The following is a 7,604-nucleotide window of genomic DNA, read 5'->3' as shown; positions in this document are numbered from 1 at the left end:
CATTTTTGACCAGTTTGCCCAAAAAGTGTTGCTCCTTTGAAACGACAAAAATGCGAGAGTGTTGTTCCTTTGAAAGGAACAATAGAAATGTGGAAGTGCTATTCCTTTGAAACGAATAGAAAAAATGCGGAAGTGTTGTTCCTTTGAAAGGAACAGCAAAAGTGCAGAAGTGTTGTTCCTTTCAAAGGAACAGGAACAGCAAAAGTGTGAAAGTTCTCTTCCTTTGAAAGGAACAGCAAAAATGCACAATCATAAAATGCAGGCACGCAAAAAAAAAAATTAGTTGTTCATTGCATTGATGCTGATCATGGGTTACAATTTGAAGGAAGCAACCTGAAACACAAAAATATAAGAGAAATCAGAAAAGAAACAACATTTTATTTAAAAATAGTATGTAAATAAATAAATTAAGTTACAACAGCTATGATGTTATTTCTTAAGGCAAGGAAAAAAATGATCTCTTTGAAAAATGTTTTAGTAGCAGTGACATAACATGAAACTTCAAATGGAAATCAATTCTTCATTTCTTCTGTTATGAATCTGTTGGGTAATGAGCTAGATGAAATTCCCTTGTTTCATTAAAATTTCTTTCAAGAATTGCTCGTCCATAATTTGACCTTCTTTATTCTCCCAGGACCTGCAAAAAACGAGTGTCTACCTACAATAAAACATTAAATCATGGAGAAAAAGAGGTGATCAGGCTCCCCTAATCCAATAATTATGCAAAAAGAAACAATAAGTAGTTACTCTGTATAACAAATCCACGAAGAAAATAACAAAGTAAAATTTATTTGTCACTTGTGGGAGAGCAGTGGCCAATCATGCTAACCTGCAGTGTTTTAATCACAACTTCTTTTTTTTCGTCCAAATTGATTGATTCCAAAGCCATATGAGAGCTAATTCAAAGATATATCTCCAATATAAATAGGTTTTGAAGACAAGAAGGATTGATAGGTCAAATACTCTAAGGAACAGCCAGAAAGAGAAAGTTTTAAGAGTGTTGATTTACGATAGACAGTCAGTATTTTGATCATAACTTCCTCATACGATATCAAAAATGAGTGATTCCAATTGCCTTGTAAACTAAATTCATATAGGAATCAACCATAAAAACAAGCTTTAAAAATATGGTCATTTAGGCCTCCAAAAACCAACTGTCCCAACTCTGTTCCTGAGCCGCCCACTAAACACCCTGTCAATGTTTTGGTTCTAACTTTTTTGTTTCAAATAAAAATTGAGTAATTAAAATTGGATTGGAAAATATACATCAAGGTATACCTAGGATATAAACACATTTTAAAAATATAGTCATTTAGGCCTCCAAAAACTGATTGTCCCAACTATGTTCCTAAGCTGCCTACTAGACACCTTGTCAATGTTTTGGTTCTAACTTTTTCGTTTCAAATCCAAATTGAGTGATTCAAATTGGGTTGGAAATTAGGTATCAAGGGCTACTTAGGATAGAAATAGGTTTTAAAAATATTCCCTTTTGGCCCCTCAAAACATGACTGTCCCGACTATGCTTTTAGAAATTTCATCAAGCCCACAAGCCAAAAAATATGATATTCAAGCATTTTTTCCAAATTGGTGATAAAAATGAATATAAGTGTTTGTAGAACTATTATTTCCATTATAAATCATCTACATACACAAATGAATTAAAACATTTATCACCGATGTTGATTTCCACTGCGTGTTGCAACAAAAACAATTATTTTTACCATAAAACAAAATGTATTTATTTATTCCCTTATTTATTTTATTTTCTACACTAACCTATTCTGATTTAAAAAATGAATATGATTACATATAGGAGTACTTCCAATGGAACCATTTTCGAAATAGGGCTTCATGTATGCACATACCCAAATTTGAAAAATGCATATTAATGAATATTAGGGTATGAGAAACCAACTTCCCTTGAAAAGATGGTGTCAAAAATTGTTGAAGTATGGAGTTGTTGGCCAGATAAATTGTTCTTGCGGACAAGGCCGATCTCCCTAGTATCAAAAGATATCTAGCAACAAACAGGACAAGCAAATCTACCTTTCTCTAAACATATTGCGATTCATTAATAAAAGCTAAAGAGGTGTGTTAGACCCTACCTTAAGTCCAACGCTAGTTTGTGGCAGCCATCCTTCAACTGTCTGAAAGAGTTTCCTTTTGAGAACCTGCAATCACAAACAAGCACACATTAAATAACACCTACATAGCCAATATAATAAATCATATTCATCATGGTAATCAAGGAATCCATGAAATAAACCATAAAACACAGCTTATTGAGAAAAATAAACTTGATTGTATTAACTTTAAAAATAGAAGAACTTTACAACCTTTGGTGCCTTGATGTTATACAAGCTCTTCCCAGGGTTCAGAACAAGAATATCCTCTACTTTGACAAGCCTCACACTCTTCCAAATGAGATCAAAAAGGTATGTAATCTTTCCTCACAAAAGCTCAATTAGGAAGACTAAGTTCCAGCAGCATTTCACCTCAAAAATCTTCAGCTTTTAACCTCCCTAGTAACCAGCCCAATGCTTCATTTTATAGTGCAAAGGAAGAAGGTTATAGGTCCACCTCTGAAGGGATAGAGTCCTCCTTCAAAGAGATAAGCTCCTCACATCAAGGGGTTAGCTCCTTAAGGTATGGGATGCATGAACCTTAAAGGAGCGAACTTGCCACCTCAAGGTTCCTTCTAGAAGCTTCCAGAAATGACTCAAAGTGAGCTTTTTAGAATGTACTTGTGCCTTTTTTACTTTTACAGGGGTTCGCACCCATTACACAGAGACAGAGCGGTCAGGTACGCAGAGGACATAACCATTAGGTGCGAAAGCGCAGGTAATGCTAAGAGAAAGTGCGGAACCAGAGTTTTAGACAGTTTTAAGGGCTTTCTCTTATTTTCAAGGCTTGAAATGAAGAACTGAGGTTTAAGACTTGAAAAGGAGGAAAGTATAAGTGGTGATAGACTCACACCGATTGCAGAATGTCATGGTGACAATATTTTGTGCAACAGATTGCCCCCTAAAGTGCGAAGTCTGTAATAGATGAAAATAGAAGTCTTTCATGTATGAAGAGTGAAGTACTTTATCATTTCAAGGATCATCCTATGGACACCCTAGTCGGAACCTGTAAAAACATTCAATACAAAATATATATATGTGAACATATCATCGCTGAGGTAGGCATTCCCATACCCAAATCAAAATTGACTAGAAAACTAACTAAACTGCTTTGATATAGGAATGATTTTGTAATACATCACAAGTATAGACATATGTAGACACAGTATGGGCGCAGCCATCTGTTTATGAATGGTCCACTATATAATGAATAACAAAATTCCTTACGGCCTGGATAGTGGAAACTAGATCCAGGGTCTTGATTTCTACTTCCTGAACTAGTACGATTCTATCCATGTGAATGAATGTGTCAAGTCGAACATGGTAGAAACCACTTGATTACTATTCAATGATGTGAAATGTTAACAAGTGTGAGAGAAACCACCAGTAATGTCAATGGCTCTCAAAGTACTCAGTACAATCTGTTATCACAAAATCGTGTACTAAGGGCTGCTACTTAGCAAGATCTCATGAAACTGTTTAAGACCAGGCTTTAGACTAAGGTTTAGCCTCCTTAGTCAGAGAGGGCTCTCTCACAGATTTTTGATATGCATTAAGGGCAAGAAAAGATGGCTAACTCTTTTAAACAACACATGAAAAATAAGATGGTTGGACAAATATCAAATTAGTCTTCATTGGGCTTATGGAGTCTCACCCATTTCAGTAAACAAAAGCACTGTCTTTTCATGGAAGTCAAGGCTCTTTACATCAGATGTTCAAACATACTTTATATAAACCACAGATTGCCAAGCATACAGGAAGTCAGAGCATTAAACATGAATTCTGAGTGATTATGCTGTAACAATACTGTAAAAAGAACACTAAGAGAATAAACCACCATACATTTGAACAATATGATCTATTGAGAATCTTGAGAAGAAACAACAGTTGTTTTTCTATTACTGTAATAAGTCTTTTACATCAGCCAAAATGAAACTCTGTTTTTCCTAAATCTCCCAACCTTGTTTACATCAGAGTTTTTCCTATATATAGGAAAACCCAAACTAAAACTACCTTGAGTCTCCTCAACAAGCATGAGGGGAGAGCTCGATGATCTACCATTAATTATCCTTATTTATTTTTAAACAAACTGATTAAATACAAAAGGTATTGTGCTGTAAATACATAGAGTCCTAATCAAATTGAAATTCTAACTCTATCTCCTCGTATGCATTGATTCTTCCTTGCAGCTTTGACATCTGGCTTTCCCTTCGTTCAGCTGAGATGGCATGAGAGGGCATGAGATGGGCAATTAATGTCCCATGCTGGCGTTGAGCACCGAAAGCTTTGATCTGTTCTGTTTTGGCTGAGAGTAACCCTAAATTTTCGGTTCTGGTTCCCCATCACCGAATATGCAGCAGTTGACACCTTAAACCTTTAATAACCCAAGAATATAGGGTATTACCATGCTACTGATATGCTTATTGACATGCTGGGAGCTTCTCTGATGGACAGGTGTGCCAACCGAAACTTTTCATATGTAGCTCCCTCCAAAACCCTAATCACCAAAAATAAAGTGGCTTTATGACCGAAAACTCCAAACTTAAGTTAAAAGATTTCACCTTTTGTTAAAGGTACACCTGGCATATGTTGATTGGCTGTAGCAGCTTCCTTCGATCTCTTTCAAGTCACTGAGGTGTTCCCTTCACAAAATTTTGATTCTGCCATCAAACTGTTATATGCGTTTCAAAAACACATCTACAGCAGTTTCGCAGTTTCGTAGCGCGCTGCGAAACTGCGAAACTGTTTTAAACCATTTCACTTTCTCCTGAGATCTTACTGCTCAAAATGCAAACTGGCTTGTTCTGCGTTTAAATCCACACCTTCTGCTGGAGGAAAGCTATGAGCAGTATCACCAACAAGTATGACTCGATCATCACAACAGGAAAACTTTTCAGCAACTTTCATATTTATTCCCATCAACTTTCGCACAGTACTCCCTGCACCATCAGCCCCAATTAAAACATTACACTGAAAATTCACTCTGCCCTTTAATCACCAAAGAATGTTTAGAGGTGGCCTCGATGTATCTTCTAATGGGTCCCCAGTGTCACCAATAACGGCAGCCTTGTGGCAATCAGACCCTTTAGGTCCAAGATCCCTCGCGGCTTTTTATGTCCCTGCCTCTATGTATTTCTTGTCATTGTCTCAAACACCGCCCGTATTGGAAGCTGATATTGCAAACTGTACACCTCAGGAGCCATCCATCTATAAATGCCAGTCTCTGCAGTTATCATTTCGTTAGTTTCTCTTACCTTGCCAGCCCAGAATCTACCAGTTTAACTTTTTTCTGATCTGCTGTCAGTAATAAATTATCAGGCTTAAGATCGCGGTGAATGATGCCGTGTGCATGTAAGCATTCCATGGCTTGGGCAATGTCCAATACAAAACTTACTGCCAGCCGCAACTCTAAGCGTTTTGGCCGTATACTCAACATATATTTCCAGAGCGACCCACCTACTAAAAGCTTTGTAACCGCGACCATAACAGGTTCCTTGCAGGCGCCAATAAACTTCACTAGATTTTTTGTGTTGCACACTTGCTAGCAAGGCAACCTCTCTTTGCAAAGCGTGCCTCACGTCTGGCGATCTCTTCTGGAACATTTCCAGCCTGAATTATTTTAATAACAACATTTTGGTCCCGGTACTTGCCCTCATAGAAACCAATTGTCGGCAAAGATTGTTAATTCAAGGAATTGAAACTGATTTCGTTACAGAGACAAAGAGTTAGGTGCAATTCCGTTACAGAGACGAAGAACCTGCTCTTCTGGAAAATTAACCTTCTGTACAGAGCTCAAATCATGCTTGTCAGATACAACTTTCATAACTTGAAAGAAAGAGACCTCCGAATCCTTGTTTAAAGCTTGATCAGTGGCGGTCTGATTCGGTAACTCAGGTCGAGGGCCTTCAGAATTCATAAATGGGATTGGGGATAATGTTTTGACCAAGTTCAATCTTCATCATGTGGGCATGGATCCATCCACGACGTCGTAGAACCCCTAAGTGCGCACACGCTGGCTATACGCTAACCATGATAACAATATCATGGCTCACTCCTTCCGGCCTCAAGGCTTCTTTGACATCTTCACTCTGAGCATAAGCAGCAATCGTGTAACCCTATGAGACAGCATCTCGTTGATGTCTTCGGTCAAACAATTGACATACGAACTCCAGATTCCCATATTTGGCATACGTTATAGCAGGTGAATTACTATTTGACACAAAACCACTTTTGATCAGATGGGTATGAATCTTCTTCCCCTCTAGAAGAACAGGGAGCTTAGTTCATGTCTTGAATACAAACAGAAATATAGAATTATCCGGCTATAGAATGTGATAGCTTCCTTGTACAGACCACTTGAGATGTAGCTTTTGACATTAACATTCCATAAGAACATATCTGGTTTATACATTTTACCAAACAGTAGGCATGCGTTCTCCATACTACTGCAAGTGGCATACTTGCTTACAAACTTGGTATCGAGATTGATATTCTAGCTAAGTCCATGTCTGAGCATATGACAATGTACTTCCTTCACTGCTCCCTGTTTTCATATTCTGTCTCCACATGCTTTCCACAGAGAAGTATACGAATTGCATCCGCATATAATAGCTCGTCGGCCCAACTCCTATTTTAATAAGCGAAGTTCATCTCTCAACATGTAACAATGTACTTCCTTCACTGCTCCATAGAATGAGAAGCATTATTCAACTTCACACAGATGATTTGTATCATGTATGCGCATCATTATAAACCAAGACACAGAAAATAAGTACATTGAAGCTAATATTCTTTGTCCATGAAGGTTCCATAGGTACAAAATTATGCCTCTGCATGCTGGGGTGAGTTTAAGTGTCTTTGTATGATATGAAGAACCAACAGATCCATTAGCATCATTATAATAGCTGTCCACATATCTATTGAACAAAGATTGCTGCCCAAACGGCTGTATGATAGGCATTGTATTATTGCACCCTTTCTAAGAAACTCACACTGACCAAACTTAATGACAAGCATTGATGATGACTTCTTGAGAACATGCCACCTGTAAAATGTATCCGCCCCAGAACTATTTTGCAAGACAGCTACTATGGATTCGAACAAATCCCCCATTTTGTAGCACGCTACGAAATCACTAAAACAGGCTGCGCTGCGAAACTGCTAAAGGATTCATGCGCTGCGAAAACACTTGGTCTTTAAGCTAATCTGAGCAAATGTTTGGAAACGGAATTTTCAATGATAACACAATCCATGAAATGTGAATAGATGAGCTGATGTCGAACATGTCATAGAATTCTTTGATCGAAGGTCAATGATGCAACCTGTCGTCAAAGGCGAGAAACCTGCCATTAGGGCATGCAGATTCCAAGGTACTGACGATTTCTAGATCATCTTTCTAGATAATGAGCTGAAGTCGATAGAAAGCGATCTGTCGTAGGCAAGCCCACAACATGAAATCATAGATCAAGTTTGAAGAAATAT

At 37.7% G+C, this 7,604-nt stretch overlaps 1 pseudogene; it reads right to left on the bottom strand.

The window, feature by feature from the left end:
• Nucleotides 1–4,898: 4,898 nt before the first annotated feature.
• LOC149148791 (serine/threonine-protein kinase STY13-like) lies at nt 4,899–6,039 on the bottom strand (annotated as a pseudogene).
• Nucleotides 6,040–7,604: the final 1,565 nt, after the last annotated feature.

The sequence above is a fragment of the Pinus tabuliformis genome, chromosome 9 (assembly GCF_031772625.1).
Source record: "Pinus tabuliformis cultivar Carrire ecotype Pingquan chromosome 9, CPIR1, whole genome shotgun sequence".
Taxonomy (NCBI): domain Eukaryota; kingdom Viridiplantae; phylum Streptophyta; class Pinopsida; order Pinales; family Pinaceae; genus Pinus; species Pinus tabuliformis.
The sequence above is the reverse complement of the archived record's forward strand: the minus strand, read 5'-3'. Positions and strand labels throughout refer to the sequence as shown.